The following is a 16,922-nucleotide window of genomic DNA, read 5'->3' as shown; positions in this document are numbered from 1 at the left end:
AAAAAAAACTATGTACACTATAAAATGGTTCCATGGCTTGAGTCCCAAGGGTTATTGAGAAGAACTCTAAGGACTTCAAGCCAGAACCATGTTTGAACCTCTCAAACCCTTACTTAGGCCGAGAGCTTACAAAATTCAAAACCCAATTCAAAACCTGCAAGAAAACTAATTAAAATTATTCCTGAGTACTACAAGAACTTGTGCAAAGAAAATATCAAAGAACAGAAAAGCAATCAATCCATGAAGTATGGACTGCTGCTCAAGAATTTTATAAAAAACAAGGTAAACTTGAAAAATGATCTTCAAAATGTATTATGGTCTGCTCCACACAATCACCAACCCTCTTACATTCATTCTCAAGTAATTTATATGCCATTTTTGTCCCAACTAACTCTCCATCGGTTTCCTAACCAACCCTTTTCTCAAAGTTGCAAAAAGTTGTCAAGCAACATTGACAATTTTTGCGAAAAAGTTCATTTTTGCATTACATGCTTTATTTCCTTGTATAAACCATTTAGGATGATTAAAAACCATTATATGACATGTCCCAATTCAAAACAAATCCTTTCAAGAATTTTTAGACCAAAGTGCATGATTATGCCATTTTAGGCTTACACGCCAAAATTGAGCAAATGCATGGTCCTATGGACATCCAACCTACCAAAGCATATCTCAAACATATGAGGACCTATGATAAGACACTTATTCACCATCCAAAACCAAGCTATAAACAAACACCCAAAAATGAAGAAATTGCACTCAAAATTAGGTGCTCCTGCACCATACTCCCCCAATGAAAAAGAAGTCAAGTGACTCCTTGAGGCAACAAAGAAAGGGGAACTCCATGCTTAGAAAAGTATGCCTCAGGTATCCAAGTAGCTTCATATGTTGTAAGATGCTTCCATTTGATCAAGTTCTCCATATAGGTGGTATGTCTTGTTTTCTTTAAAACTCTAGAGTCTAACAACTTCTTGGCTTGTGGTAATGGTGCAGGTGGCAAGGGCAGGTCTAAGAGTGCTGGAGTAACCTCTGAGACTCTACTATCCTCCTCTATAAGTGTGCCCTTCTACTAGACCAGGTCTTCAACATTGAAGATAGGTGATAAAACCATATCACCGGGTATATCCACCTTGTAGGCATTATTGCCATACTTGGCCAAGATTTTGCAAGGACCAATTCTTCTCATCTGAAGCTTACTAGGGACACCTTTATGAAGCCTTGTCTTGTTCAAATGAACCATCACCATATCACCAATAAAAAATCAGTTATCCTTTCTTTTCTCATCTACTCTTTCCTTGATCCTTTGAGAGGTGTATAGGAGTGTTGTCCTAGCTTGCTCATGAACCTCTTGCATTGATTAAGCCATGTCTAAGGCATGCCCACTATGTTGTCCCATCTTTCCCACATCTCTGAGCTCCAAAACACCTCTAGGATGAATGTCATGCACAATCTCAAAAGGGATTTTACCGGTGGACCTATTCACACTGTCATTGTAGGCAAACTTAGCTTGATGGATGATCTGATTCCAAGCTTGACCATACTCCTTTGTCAGTCACCTAAGAAGATTTCCAAGTGTTCTATTGACCACCTCAGTTTGGCCATCCATTTGGGGATGATAAGCTGAATTGAAAGACAAGTTAGTACCCAATCTTTGCCACAAAGTCTTCCAAAAATGACCAATAAACTTTGCATCCCTATCTAATACAATGTTGATAGGTAATCCATGAATTCTAATAACCTCCTTGAAAAAAAAAAGAGCAATATGACTAGCATCATGAGTGACCTTGCATGGATTAAAGTGAGCCATCTTGCTAAACCTATCTACCACAACATAGATGCTATCAAAACTTGATTTGGTTTTAGGCAAACCAACAACAAAATCCATACTCACACACTCCCATGGCCAGTTGGGGATAGGTAAAGGCTGATAAAGACCAGCATTGGAAGATGTACCCTTAGCTCTTTGACAAACCACACATTTCTCCACATATCTCCTGATATCTCTTTGTATTTTAGGCCAATAGTAGAACCATTGGACAAGTTCCAAAGTCTTATTCAAACCAAAATGTCCACTCAAGCATTCATTGTGCTTCTCTTGCATCAAGTTTTCTCTCATAGACCCTTTAGGCACACATTGTTGTCCTCCTTTCAACAAAATGCCATCTTGCAAAGTGTAATCTGCATATTCACTATGAAAATGGTTTTGAAACCCTTGGCAAACCTTATAGATAGCAATAAAGTCTTCATCATCTTCATACAAATCTTTGAAACTTTCCACTCCAATAACTTTGAGTTGCACTTCTTGCACTGTTAGTAATCTCCTACTCAATGCATCTACTACCTTATTACATTGTCCTTTCTTGTGTTTAATGGTAAAGGTATATGACTGCAAATACTCCACCCATTTAATATGCCTATGGTGTAACTTTTCTTGATAATTAAGAAAGCTAAGAGCTTGATTATCAGTGTAAACCACAAATTCCTTAGGAAACAAATAATTCCTCCGTTTCCTAAGATATTGGACAAGTGCATACTGTAGACACCTAAAAATGGTCAATGCTTGCGGAGTTGTATTTTAACATTGGCGCATTGCCTTATTTTAGGGTTTTTGCGTCGCATTAACATTTCTCCTATGATTCGCACTTGGTCTTTATCATTTGCGAGCATTGAGTCCTTCTTCTTCATTCTTCATTTATCTCACTCTCGAATTTGGTCTTGTCAATAGCAATATTTGTCATGATTTTGTTCAATCTTATCCTGTCGCATTAATGTGCATATTCATTTGTCATCATTTTGGACATCATCAATCCTAATTAGGGTTTTGTCCTCTTATCAATCTTGTCATCTTGCGATCAATTTGTCATCGATCGTTGTCATTTTCAATCTTGTCATCTGGCGATCAATTTGTCATCGATCATTGTTCTCTTTGTCAATTTTGTCATTTTACGATCGATTTGTCATCGATCGTCGTCTTTGTCAATTTGGATCAATTAGTCATTGTTCCTTGTCAATTGGCGCATTTATCAATCACATCGTTTGTCAGCATTGGTCTTTTATCAAGTCAGAATCATGATCAAATCAAATCGATATCAATTATCCTTTGTCAAGACCTAATTGTCATCCTTGCATTTCTAATTCATCTTTTAGGGTTTCATGATTTTATTCATTTAACCCTATTTGTCATTTCTCCCTCTAGGTTAAATAAATAATTTATTTATCCTAAGTCTTCGAGTCACAATTAAATGTTTAATTTATTTGGCTAACTAATTATTCCTCTTTTTGTGAATTAATTAATAAATGACAAATTATTAATTGATTTACCTAATTTCTCCTAATTCCTAATTTCCTCAATTTCTAAATTCCCTCTTTGTGAATTAATTAATAAATGAAAAATTATTAATTAATTCACTAAATTCCTTGATGCTCTGCAAAAAGGATTAGAAAATCTGTTTGATGGCAACACACACAAGAGCACAAGAAACAAACATTAGTGTTAGCAACAAAAGATTATCCTAAACAGGCATATCAAGAGAGATATTAAGCATGAAATAGAAAGCATATAAACATAGAATGAAATAGCTAATCAAGATGCTCATAGTTGCTCCTCCCTTGTTCCTCTCCTCTCCAAGTCCCAAATGAGTGTAGCTCTCAGCAGCTTTTTGCACTATGGATGCTTATGGAGGATTGAGATTTAATATTAAGCTTCAAATATGAAATGAAAAGCTAAATACTATTCTATTGATGCTAAAATGATTGATTTTACCAAAAAGACAAGATTTTAGTTATGCTATGCTAAATGCTCTCTAAAAATGTCTATAGCCTAAATGCATACAAGTTTTCAGGATCTGGATTATGAAGGAATGGGCTCTATTTATAGGAAAAATGGAGCAATGGATGGCCAAGATTGAAAGGTTTAATCAAGGGTCAAGCTTGAAAGTTGGGGATCCATGTGCACAATTTGCACCAATGAAATGGTGACAAGTGTCAACATAAGATTGGGTTGAGAGAAGAGGTTGGAGGCATTAAATGCCTGAGGAGACCTCATGGTTATCTAGAAGGTAAGGGTCAAGCCTAAATTAGGATTACCCACTGGATTAGGAGTTAATGCAAGGATAAACCTTTGTGCAAATGATTAAGAGATAATCATGGTCAAAGCATTAAAGGCTTGATGAGACCCTTGGGTTGGGTAGAGGTTGAGTCAAAACAAATGTTTTAACCATGTGGGAGGGTTTGAGGTAACCATTAATGGTTATTGGAGACTTTGGGGATTAAGTGGTTGAAGGTTGGAAGCTTTCAAAGGTTATCCAAGACTTTGAGACATTTAGTGGTTGAAGGTTGAAAGCCTTTAATGGTTATCAAAGACTTTTAGGCTTTGAGACATTTAGTGGTTGAAGGTTGGAAGCCTTTAATGGTTATCAAAGACTTTTAGGCTTTGAGAAGTGACTCCATTTTGCTTAGGAATGTGACAATAATTAGGGGATGGATTAGGATAATTAGGAAGGGGTTAGAAGAATCTAGAAGGGGATTAGATTTTGCAAGTGGATTTGGTGGGTGAGGGAAAATAGGATTTTATTAAAATAAAAATTCATTTATTTCAATAAATGTGTGCAAGTTGTATTTGGATAAATATTCAAATAAATATTAATTTATTTAAATAAAAAAAAAGGAAGATAAAGAATTAAAATGCTTGAAGACTTTGAGGGGAACCATTAAAGGCTTGAAGACTTTAAGGAAAACCATTAAAGTCTTAAGAAGACTATAGAAGGAAGCCATCAAGTTTGAAGACTTTAAAGCCATCAAGTTTGAATACTTTAAGGGAAACCATTAAAGGTTTCAAGTGGGTGAGGATAAATAGGATTTTAAATAAATAATTTATTTAAAATAGTTGTGCAACTTGCTTTTGTAGGAAAATACAAGTGGGTGGAGGATAAAGGTGATTTAAATAAATTATTTATTTAAAATAATTGTGCAACTTGCATTTGTAGGAAAATGCAAGTGGGTAGAGGATAAAGGTGATTTTGGGGGATTTAAATAAATATTAATTTATTTAAATGTGAGAGGTGGGATTTTGGGGGATTTAAATAAATATTAATTTATTTAAATGTGAGAGGTGGGATTTTGGGGGATTTAAATAAATATTAATTTATTTAAATGTGAGAGAAGATTTAATTAAACAAATATGATTTATTTATTTAATTAATGGTATGAATTTGGTTAAGTGAATTAAATCAAATAAATTGAATAATTTATTTAATTAATAGGAGAAGAGGGTTAAGATGAATTAATTAAATATTAATTTAATTAATTATTAATTGATGGTTAAATAATCAAATAAATACTAAGTATTCATTTAATTAAGTGGACAGATTTATGTGACTACATTTGCCCCTCTTTGAGACGGTGCAGTTTATAGCGTCGTTTCAAAGAAAGAAAAATAAGTGTGAAGAAATGCCCCATAAAATGTAAATTTAATGGGTGGTATGCCCCCTCGAGGGATGGGCCAAATTTTTTTGAAAAATCGGGCGATCTCTCGAAAAAGAAGGAAAAGCGGAGGGGAGGTAGAATAGAAGAAATTAGAACTAATGATGAAAGAATGGGAGAAAATGGAGTGAATATGAAGAAACAACAAGCCAACGAGTACCCTGAGGTCATGCAAGAGATACATAGCAGATGTAGTGTGGGGTTTGGATTGATGCTATACAATTGATCAAAATTGTTTGGACAATCTGGTGCAATCGGTTTAATTGCCCCGGTCAAGTCAAAGCGTGACAGTTGATGTCAGTTGGTCGCTTGGACATGATAAAGTCTGAGTAAGTGAATCAAAGTGACCTGATGTGACTTAGACAATTGATGTAATTGCCCGATGAAGTCAAGGTATATGAAGCAAAATACTCGTTGAGACGTAGACAATTGATGTAATTGTCCGTTGGATTGTGTTTGATTGGTTGATCAATTGATAGTGTGTGCGTGTGATGGATGGTTGTGGGGAATCATGGCAGCCCCGTTGAGACTAGGTCATTATGATAAATGCCTGATGTAGTCTAGGATTACCATAATCGATTACCTGTTGAGACCCGAAGATACGTGATCAGAGTATTTGTTGATAGTCTAGGTGTGTGTGAGTCAATGTATCTGTGCAGATAGAGCAACTTTCTTGACTTATTGGATGACTTAGGATAGGAAACACAATCCCTCCTATTTAGAGATGGATGGTGATGAACGTGGCGTGATTAGGTTGATTGGGACATGATGTAGGGTATGTGATGGTGATTATCGAGATGGGGAGGGTGGGGGGGGTTCAATGTTAGATAGAACAAATGGAGGACCTATTACATTCCTATGGAAGAAGAGGAAAATAGAGTATCCATTGTCATTACTATGTATGAATGATATGCAGCTATTTATGAATGTATGGATGGATGGAATGCAATATATACAAATGAGATGGAATGATGATCCATGGTGCTTTATTTTCCATCATTGAGCTTTAAAATGTTGTAAGAAAATACAAGCAACTTGACATAAAGATTCAAGATGACCTGTGTATTCCTTACATTAATTTTGATATAGCAAGTTAATACAAACAACTTGATATAATGGATCAAGTTGACCTGAGTATTGCTTGCGGAACAGACAAGGATTATCTCCGTTCATGCATGACTTGGATCATCCTCCTTGATCTTAGGCTAATCATATCCTGAGACAAGTGCATACCGTACTAAGAAATAAAAACCTTTATCCAAATTGGATGAGGAGGAACCAAAGAATGAGCATTATACCTGTAAACAAATAGTATATACATAAAGAATAAAAGAATATGGATCCTTGGTAATGGTTCATGCTCATATGGTCGAGGTATACGCTGTAGTCAGCAAGCCGTAATGATCTATGACTGTATTTGGCATAAGATTACGTAGCTTAGTGAACTTCCCACGTAGACACCATTAGTACATGCCCCAGAACTTCATCGGAAATAATGCGCAAATGATACAAAACAATGCTGAAAGATCCCGATACAGATAAACAAATGAATTACTCACGAATCAACCAAGCATTTGATAGCTTAACATAATTTTCTTGTCAAAGAAAACGTCACTTTTGTCTTTGTTCTGGTAAGGAAGGATGCATCCTTGTTGAAGACAGTTTGATTGTTGATGTTGATTGTGTGGTCAATTGATAAGTGGTCATTATGTGAGTACTGTGTCAATGTTTGTTTTGCATCTGCACGGAGGAGTATGTACAATGTGTTGCCATGTTTTTGTTTTATTTTTGATGTTTTTGGATTTTGTGAGATGTTTTTTGAATATTTTTGGATTTTGTGAGACCTTTTTGAATGTTTTTGCCAATGAATCACCAGTAATGTAGAATCCACTTCCATCATCTAGATTTTTTAAGGGTATTGCCCCCAAGTGTAGACATGACTATGAAAAAGTGGGATGCAAGACACATGAAGTACTATCTTTGATTACAGATCAAATAACAAGCCATGGTTTGGATGGATGGATGTGTGGATGCATGAATGTGATTGCAATGAATCTGAAAGATACTGGAGCCATTGTCTTTACGAGTTGTGCCTATTTGCCAGGTTTTCACCATCGCACTTACCCAAGGTGCCACCGGAGTGGTTGTTCACCATTTGGATGCATGATTTTTCTTTACTTTTTTTGAATGTTTTTGTATTTTCTTCAAGACATTTTTCTGATTGTTTTTGGTATTTTCTGGTATGCAGGGGAGCCTGATGCCTTGTACACCTTAGGTATAAAACCGTTTGAGGTGCATGCTATTGATTGGATCTGCGAGTGGTTCTCCGTCTGATGTAGCCAACTGATATGCCCCAGACCCGAATACAGCAGTGACAACATATGGGCCGAGCCAATTTGATTCAAACTTGCCTTGATGTTCTCTGTTTGGTTGGTTACGAGGATTCTCTCGAAGAACAAGATCACCTACCTCAAATGTACGAGATCTAACTCGGTGATTGTAGCTTCTACTCATGCGCTGCTGATAGGCTTTGAGGTGATTGTATGCAGCTTGTCGCTTCTCATCAAGTAACTCTAAGTCCTGAAGACGTGAGACTCTGTATGCTTCATCATCGATGAGATTATGCAAGGAAACTCGCAATGATGGTATCTCAACCTCAATAGGCAAGATAGCTTCTGCACCATAGACCAATGAATAAGGAGTTGCGCCTGTAGGGGTCCGAATGCTAGTTCGATATGCCCATAATGCTGGATTCAATTGAACATGCCAATCACGACCAGCATCATTGACTGTCTTCTTTAGGATTCTCAATATGTTTTTATTGGATGCTTCAGCCTGACCATTGCCTTGTGGGTAATAGGGGGTGGAAAAGCGATGTTGGATATGAAATTTCTCACAAAGCTCACGGACATCCTGATTTTTGAAAGGAAGACCGTTATCTGTGATGATGGACATGGGTACACCATACTGGCATATGATGTAGTTGAGGATGAATGAGGCGATCTGCTTGCCGGTGACTTGGGTAAGTGGAATAGCTTCGATCCACTTTGTGAAATATTCGGTAGCGGTAATAATGAATTTGTGGCCATTGGATGAAGATGGATGAATCTTACCCACAAGGTCAAGGCCCCATTGACAAAAAGGCCATGGTGTTGTGATTGGTTGCAGTTCCTGTGCTGGTGCATGTATCAGGTCACCGTGAACTTGACATTTCTTGCATTTCCTGACAAAGTAGTAGGAATCCTTTTCCATAGATGGCCAATAGTATCCAGCTCGCATGATCTTCTTGGCTAGTGATGGACCACTTGAGTGAGTCCCGCAAATTCCTTCATGTACCTCTTCCAAAACCTTTGTTATCTCATCCTGTTCCAGACATCGAAGGAGAGTACCATCAAGACTACGTCGGTATAGGGTTTCGGCAATAATGGTATATCGAGCAGTTTGGTGAATGAAGGTTTTTCGTTGGTTATTTGATTGGTTGGGAGGAAGGGTATGATCGCGGAGATAGGTGTAGAACTCACCGTACCATGGGGATTCGGAACCAACAAGGCGACATATCATTTCAGATTCGGGGATATCATAAGCGGGGATCCAAAGCTGTTCTACCAAGAACTCGTAGCGTGTTGAATTCTGTGGAAGATCTAGTAGAGATGCGATGGTAGCCATGGCGTCAGCAGCTCGATTCTGATCTCTTGGTATCTGCTCAAAAGTGATAGTAGTAAATGATGTCTTTAGAGTGTCCACCATTTGCTTATATGGCATGAGTTTATCATCTTTGGTTTGATATTCATCTGTTGCTTGTCGAATGACTAGTTGGGAATCGCCATATACTTGTAGTTCTTGTAATTTCCATTGTACGGCTAACCTGAGTCCTATGATCAAGGCCTCATACTTTGCTATGTTGTTTGTGCATGGAAATGTGAGCCTGTAAGACTTCGGGATGCTGTCACCTTGAGGTGTGATAAACAAAATGCCTGCCCCTGAGCCGTGCCTAGTGTATGAACCATCAAAATATAGTTTCCATGGTTGTACTTCTGTGATCATGAATATCTCTTCATCTGGAAAATTGGAAATGAGGGGATGATCGCCTATGAGTGGTGCATCAGCCAACTGATCTGCAATGATCTGCCCTTTGATAGCTTTACGGTCCACATACTCGATGTCAAATTCACTTAGAATCATCACCCATTTGGCCAAGCGACCTGTCAATGCTGCTTTGCTGAGTAAATACTTGAGTGGATCAATCTTTGCAATGAGTTGTACCTTGTGTGTTAACAGATAGTGCCTTAGTTTAGTGGCTGCTAAGATTACTACTAGGCAAGCTTGCTCAATAGGGGTGTAATTGAGTTCATAGCCAACCAGTGTGCGAGAGATGTAGTATACAGCACACTCTTTGCCTTCTGCATTATGTTGTGCCAGTAATACACCTAATGCTGTACTTGTCACTGAGATATAAAGTAACAACAGTCTACTTGGATCTGGTGGCATCAACAATGGTGGATTCATGAGATAGTCTTTAAGCGTCTGAAATGCTTGCTGGCATCGAGCATCCCACTGAAAGTGGATGTTCTTGTGTAGCAGATGTGTAAATGGGTGACACTTATCAGCCAATTGTGCAATGAATCTTCGGATGGATTGAAGCCGTCCTTGTAATGTCCTTAGCTGATTGATATTCTTTGGAGGTGGCATGTCCATTATTGCCTTAACCTTTGCTGGATCGACCTCAATGCCTTTGCTTGAGACAATGTATCCTAGAAGCTTCCCGGAGGTCACTCCAAAGACACATTTCTTTGGGTTGAGTCGAACATGATATTGTTCCAGTCTATCAAAGATTTTATCTAAGATGTGGAGATCCCCTTCTCTGGTGAGTGATTTTGCTAGTAAGTCATCCACATAATCTTCCATCATAGTATGCATCATGTCATGGAAGATGGTGGTCATTGCTCTTTGATAGGTTGCTCCTGCATTTTTGAGACCGAAGGGCATTACATTCCAGCAATATGTGCCCCATGGACATGTGAAGGCGGTCTTATGTTGATCTTCTGGTGCGATCTTTATCTGATTGTATCCTGAAAAACCATCCATGAGTGAAAGAATGGCATGTCCTGCTGTTAGATCCACTATGATGTCGATATTTGGAAGGGGGAAGTCATCCTTAGGATAGGCTTTATTTAGATCTCTGAAGTTAGTACAAATGCGGATGCCCCCTTTTGGTTTGCCGACAGACACAATATTGGAGATCCATTCTGCATAATCAATTGGCCTAATGAAGCCAACATCTAGGAGTTTCTTGAGTTCTGTTTTGACTAGCACTGCAATCTGAGGATGCATCTTACGAAGCTTCTGCTTGACAGGTTTGGCTCCTTTTGCTACGGTGAGGTGATGCATGACTAAATCAGGATCAAGCCCAGGCATGTCTACATATGACCATGCAAAGTTGATCTGACGCTTCTGGAAGAACTCTATAAATTTAGGCTGTTCTTCTGGAGTGAGAAGAGATGCTAGATGTATGAGATGAGGATTTTTAGGAGTCCCCACATTGTATTCTTTGGTTTCCTCGATGAGAATCGTTGATCATTCCTATTGTGTACTATCAGGGAGAATGTCAAACCCTTCATCCTCAGGTGCCTCGGAGAGGTTTTCACCGTTGGATACGCTCTTTCTTTTTACTTTTGTTGGATCAAACAGTGCCACAGTGTGGTTTTCATTGGAAGATCCATGTTTTATCGTTATATTTTTGCAGCTGAAAGGTTTGGCATCCGCCCCGAAGTATGCTGCGCTATTAAGTTCTATGGCGAATCTAGCTGTGATCCCCGCTTGGTAGGTTATCCCTTAATTCCAAAAAGTCAATGATGGCCTCATCGTTTTGGAAGAGGTCAAGACATGGGGGATTAGGTTGGTTCCATTCAATGAGTTTAGGGTGGATAATGGGCATTACTTCATCGATTAGGTTAAGTGTGCTAGATGTATCAGTGAGGGTTAAGACGTTATGGTGAAGGTCGTTGATGGTACTCTCCTTGTCAGAATCAGGCGTAGGATGAGACGTAGGGTCTGTGGAAGATGTTTCTAGTTCAGGAACCCAAGTGGTCTTTATCTGTGCTTCTCCGTAAATAGGGATATCTTTGCGTGGTGGAGGTGGTGATGTGTCTTCCTCATCTGAAGTGTTAAGCTGTACAGAATCAAATTCCCACTCATGTGAGTCGGTCTCTGAGTCACTTTCCAGCATCCGATTACTATACCATATTGGGATGTCCTTTGAGTTAAATACTACAGGTGTGATTGGTTGATGTACCTTTGTAGATGAAATGATCGGTGCTGCAGGAAGGTCGATGGGGATTAAGGAATCCAATACGGGGAGTATCGGTAGTGTTGACTCAGTTGCTTCTGCTGGTGCCATAGATGCTACTGCGGGCTTTGATACAGTGGCTGCTGCTAATGGTACTATGGATGTAATGGCTGTTGCGAATGGGATTACTGGTTTGATTGGTGGGATGATTGGTATTGTAGATGGTGGAGTTGTGAGCCTCGATGGGGCAGTGGGGATAGTGCTTGATGGTGCTTTGATTATGAAAGGTGTCCTCTTTGCAGTAGGTGGGCAAAATGGTTTGCTGGGTTTTCCTTTGAATCTGAGTTGAGGAAGGATCTCTTTTTCAAAGCCAAGGCCTGTATTACCTTTGGGCTTGAATTCTGGTAGCAGAGGTTCATGTCGTCCTTGTTTGCAGTATCCCAAAGCACTCTGACCATCATATCCCATTCTTTGCATAATGAGGAGGCCTTTGCCATACTGTTCTATAGGAAGTGTAACTCGCGGTTTATCAGTGGTGATGGGATCTTTATAGATCCAGTCCGCTAGGTCCTCATCTTGTGTCTCTTCCTCTTGACTCTTTCCAAGGATGAATGGCGTCAAGGCACATGCTGGTATGATTAGTGGTTGCTGGAGTAACTGTTGTGGCTTACCATGTGTTCTAGGAGAAGTGGGCATTTGTCCCACACAAAAGAGCTGACTCAAGTTGTATTCTCCAGGACCTTCCTCTGCTACTTTTATCTTAAGCTTTTCTTGCTTGGGTATAGGGGTGTTCGAACTGGCAAGAGAGGCGGGACTTACATATGATGTGGAGGAAATGGCTTCCCTATTATTAGGAACAGTAATTTCTGGTTGATGGCTGATATTATGGCAAAATGCAAAGGGATTTGCATCGCCCAGGATTGTGATCTCTGTACCGTTATGTGGGAACTTGATACATTGATGGTAGGTAGATGGAACAGCTTGCATGGCATGTATCCAAGGTCTCCCTAATAATAGATTATATGGCAGAGGAAGGTCCAGAACCTGATAGATGATGTGCTTTACCACAGAGCCCACTCGGATTGGTAGTACCACAGCTCCTTTGGATGAACGCTCTGCATCATCATAGGCCTTGATGGTGATCTTCTTGCGAGGATCCACTGATTCTATTGCATATCCCAATGCTGTGACCAACTGTAGTGTACAAATGTTTAGGCCTGCTCCATTATCTATCAAGACTCGCTTGATCCTATGTTGGTTGATAAAGCCTTCAATGTGTAGCGAAGCATTATGAGGTTGTTGGAAAGAAGAGTTGTCACTTTCAGAAAAAGTGAGACAAGGTGATGACTTTAGATTTCCAACCATGGCTTGAAACTGGTCCGTATTCAGGTTTGCAGGGACTGACGCCTCTTGGAGTGCTTGATCCAAGATTGTTTTATGAGATGGCGATAGGCGCAATAGCTCTAAAATGGATATAAGCGCAAGCGTTTTGTCTAATTGTTCCACAAGATTGTACTGCTTTGGGACAGAGGTGGTGCCTTGTGGAGCTGCCTTGATGGTGACCTTGCCACGACGTGTAACAACATTGCAATTTGAGGTGGGATTTTTGAAGGTTATGGTTGCAATTTGTTCACTGGCATCATACAGGTGATTTACAGTATAATTATACGTAGCCTGCGTATAATCAGTGGTATCAGTGCCTCGCCTAGAAGTGGAAGGACCCCTTTGATCTTGTGATGGAAGTGGATTCTTGAACATCTGATGATCATTATTGGTTGTTTTTGGGTCATGTCCTTCAACTTCAATTTCTCCTCGATCAATAAGATCCTGAATGAGATCTTTCAATCGGTGACAATTACTTGTCTTGTGTCCTCTTCCTTGATGGAATTCACAGTGTTCAGTATCTCTCCACCATGCCGATTTGACCTGAGGCTCATAGTTTGATAGCTTAGGTAGAGTGATCAAATTTTGAGAAATGAGTTGTCGCAACACTGTTTCAATGGGTTCCCCTAAGGGAGTGTATGTGCGTTTTTGTTTTTGCTGACGAGGTCTAGGTTCATCATGAGACGTGATGCGACCTTGATTGGAAGGAACATTTGTGTTATTCTAAGGTGGAGGATTTTGTCCTGCAAATCGAACCACAGGTTGTGCATTTTGGATAGTCCGAGCATCCACAACTCCATCGTTGACGATATTTTTGTTCTTGTTCTAGAAGTTTGGTTTATCACTATTGAAGCGCGGGTGAGGACCATCTTTTGGTTCATTAAAGATTTTGATGAGTCCTTTCTTGATGAGTGCCCTTTCACATTTTAAACCCTTGGTGATCATATCGTTAAAAGAGTCTGTGTCTTTGACATCCAAGTGAAATTCCATTTCTTCGTTTAAGTTGGAAATGAAAATTTCCACTAGTTCTCGTTCAGGTAACTGAAGAGAACGTCTGCTAGACATTTGGCGCCATCATTACAGGAATACTGAGAATAGTTCACCTGGTTTTTGTTTGGTATTGCATAGATCAGCCATGGTGATGTCGCGTTCAATTTTATAAGAGTAATGAGATAGGAACTTCTGGATGAGTTCCTCAAATGTTCTAATGCCACCTGGTAGTCGGGAAAACCATGATGTGGTTGTTCCTCCCAAGCTTTGGGGAAAAAGGCGCATTAGGTAGGTGTCTTCATATGCCACTTCAAGACAAGCGGAATGAAATTCTCAGACATGATCACGGGGATCCCCCTTTCCTCTATATTTTTCAAATTTGGGTGTTTCGAACCCACGTGGAAAGGGTGGCATATAAAGATTCCTATCAAAAGGATAGGGACAGATGTCATTGAGTGAGAATTGGTTAATCTTGACACCACTATGAAGTTGTTGGGCGAGATTCTCGACTTGTTGCCACAACATCTCCATTTCATTTGGAGGAGGAGGTGGTGGGTTACCTCGAGGGATGTTATATCTGATGGGATCTCTATGCCCTTCCTCCTCATGGCGACTTTGTCTTTCTGATGCTTGTCTTAATTGGGCAAGATCAAAGTCTGAGGGGAGTTTGGCTCCTTCTTGAGCAAGTCTTAAGAAGTGAGCATCCGCATTGCTCCTGAGTATTTCGTCAAAAAGTCTGTTAAAGAGAGGGTTATGCTGAGCCCTTTCTATTGTTGCAGGAGTAGGAGTACTTGGGTTTTCGTCATTTGCATTTCCTCCAAGTGCTTCTTGAAATTCATTGAGATTTTCCTCTTCTTCTTCTTCTCTTTCTATTTCTCGTTGTCTCGACTGTGATCGGGTTTGAGCCATTTTTGTTTGCAAGTTTGTGTTTGAAGTTGATTGAAGATGATGATGAGTTGGTGATGAAATGAAAGATTGATGGTTGGTGATTTGTGTTGTATGGGGATCTCTAGCACTTTAAGGTAGATGTAACCGAAATTCCTTCTTTGAATTGCTTGTTTGTTTGATAAGTTTGGATGTGATAAGGTGTAGAGAAATCTGAGATGTGTTACAGATTTTGACTACCTAGCAATGAGAAGATTCACTCATGAACTAGTTTTAACTTGCGTAGATGTGTCTCTTAGGATGAGCTTATCCTAGATGTAGAAACAATCTAAAAAGTGATGTGATGTGTTTGATTTCAAGCAATATCTAAAAGAGAACTTGGAACAAGAACCTCTTAATGTTTTGAGAGTTGGGACGGATTGATGATGAAGTGATGATGTATGAGTGAGATGATGGATGAAAATGTTTTCAACTTCAATAAAAACTTTGTGTTACAAATGGGACAAACTCTATCTCTTCCCTTTCAAGCGTTGGTGGCACTTCTCGAGCTGTGTTGTAGGTGATACAGATGTTTGGGAAGAAGTTGGGATTAATCTTTCCTCCTTGATTTTTGTGATAACTCAGAGCTCTATATTGCATAAAAGCTCTACGATTCAATGATTCTGAATCAAACTCATTTGTTTTACCTTGAAGGTATAGACGCATGCGATGTAGAAAGACTCTATGTGAGACAAAGATTTGTCTATTGAGATAGAAGAAGTTCCTCCTTTTGATCAAAGCCTTTGAGCTTAATGGTCTCCTTTTCAAGTTGATATTCTGATGACACTTCTTCTTTCGCAAGATGTGAAGAATGGTCATAAAATTTGTCTCTTTGTTGTTTGCACTTTGTTTTTGGTATTTTTGTTTGTTTTTGAGAAATGTTGGATGAATACTATGTTTTTGGGATTGATTTTCTGATTTTTCTTTGACAAGAAAACAAAGCAAGCACACAAACACAAGAATGTTGCCTCAAAGGCACAAATGAGTATGGGTCTAGATCAACCCAATCCTTGGACTTGTTTTTGACCCTTCCTTTAGATGTATTTTAAGGTGTACTTCCAAAGCCTGAAGTTGCACAACTATTTTAAATAAATTATTTATTTAAAATAATTGTGCAACTTGCATTTGTAGGAAAATGCAAGTGGGTAGAGGATAAAGGTGATTTTGGGGGATTTAAATAAATATTAATTTATTTAAATGTGAGAGGTGGGATTTTGGGGGATTTAAATAAATATTAATTTATTTAAATGTGAGAGGTGGGATTTTGGGAGATTTAAATAAATATTAATTTATTTAAATGTGAGAGAAGATTTAATTAAACAAATATGATTTATTTATTTAATTAATGGTATGAATTTGGTTAAGTGAATTAAATCAAATAAATTGAATAATTTATTTAATTAATAGGAGAAGAGGGTTAAGATGAATTAATTAAATATTAATTTAATTAATTATTAATTGATGGTTAAATAATCAAATAAATACTAAGTATTCATTTAATTAAGTGGACAGATTTATGTGACTACATTCCTATTTTCCAATTTTCTAATTTTCCTAATTTCTAAGTCAATTTCCTCCTATTTTTCTCCTAATTGCATGGGAATGACATTTCAATTTGTCATAGTTTGTCATAATTGACAATCAATCAATTTTGACATAGAAAGTTGTCATAATTTTGTCATGAATTATCAATCAATCAATTTTGCATAGAAAGTGCAAATTTGTCATAATTTGTCCCAATTTGTCATATTGATTTGCAATTTCCATTTGAATCTCTTCATGCTAATTTGATCTTTTCTCCAATTTGTCTATAAATTGGATGAATTTCTTCAATCCCAATCTAATCACTTTGTCGAAT

Source organism: Cryptomeria japonica, chromosome 5 (genome assembly GCF_030272615.1).
Source record: "Cryptomeria japonica chromosome 5, Sugi_1.0, whole genome shotgun sequence".
Lineage (NCBI taxonomy): Eukaryota > Viridiplantae > Streptophyta > Pinopsida > Cupressales > Cupressaceae > Cryptomeria > Cryptomeria japonica.
The sequence above is the reverse complement of the archived record's forward strand: the minus strand, read 5'-3'. Positions refer to the sequence as shown.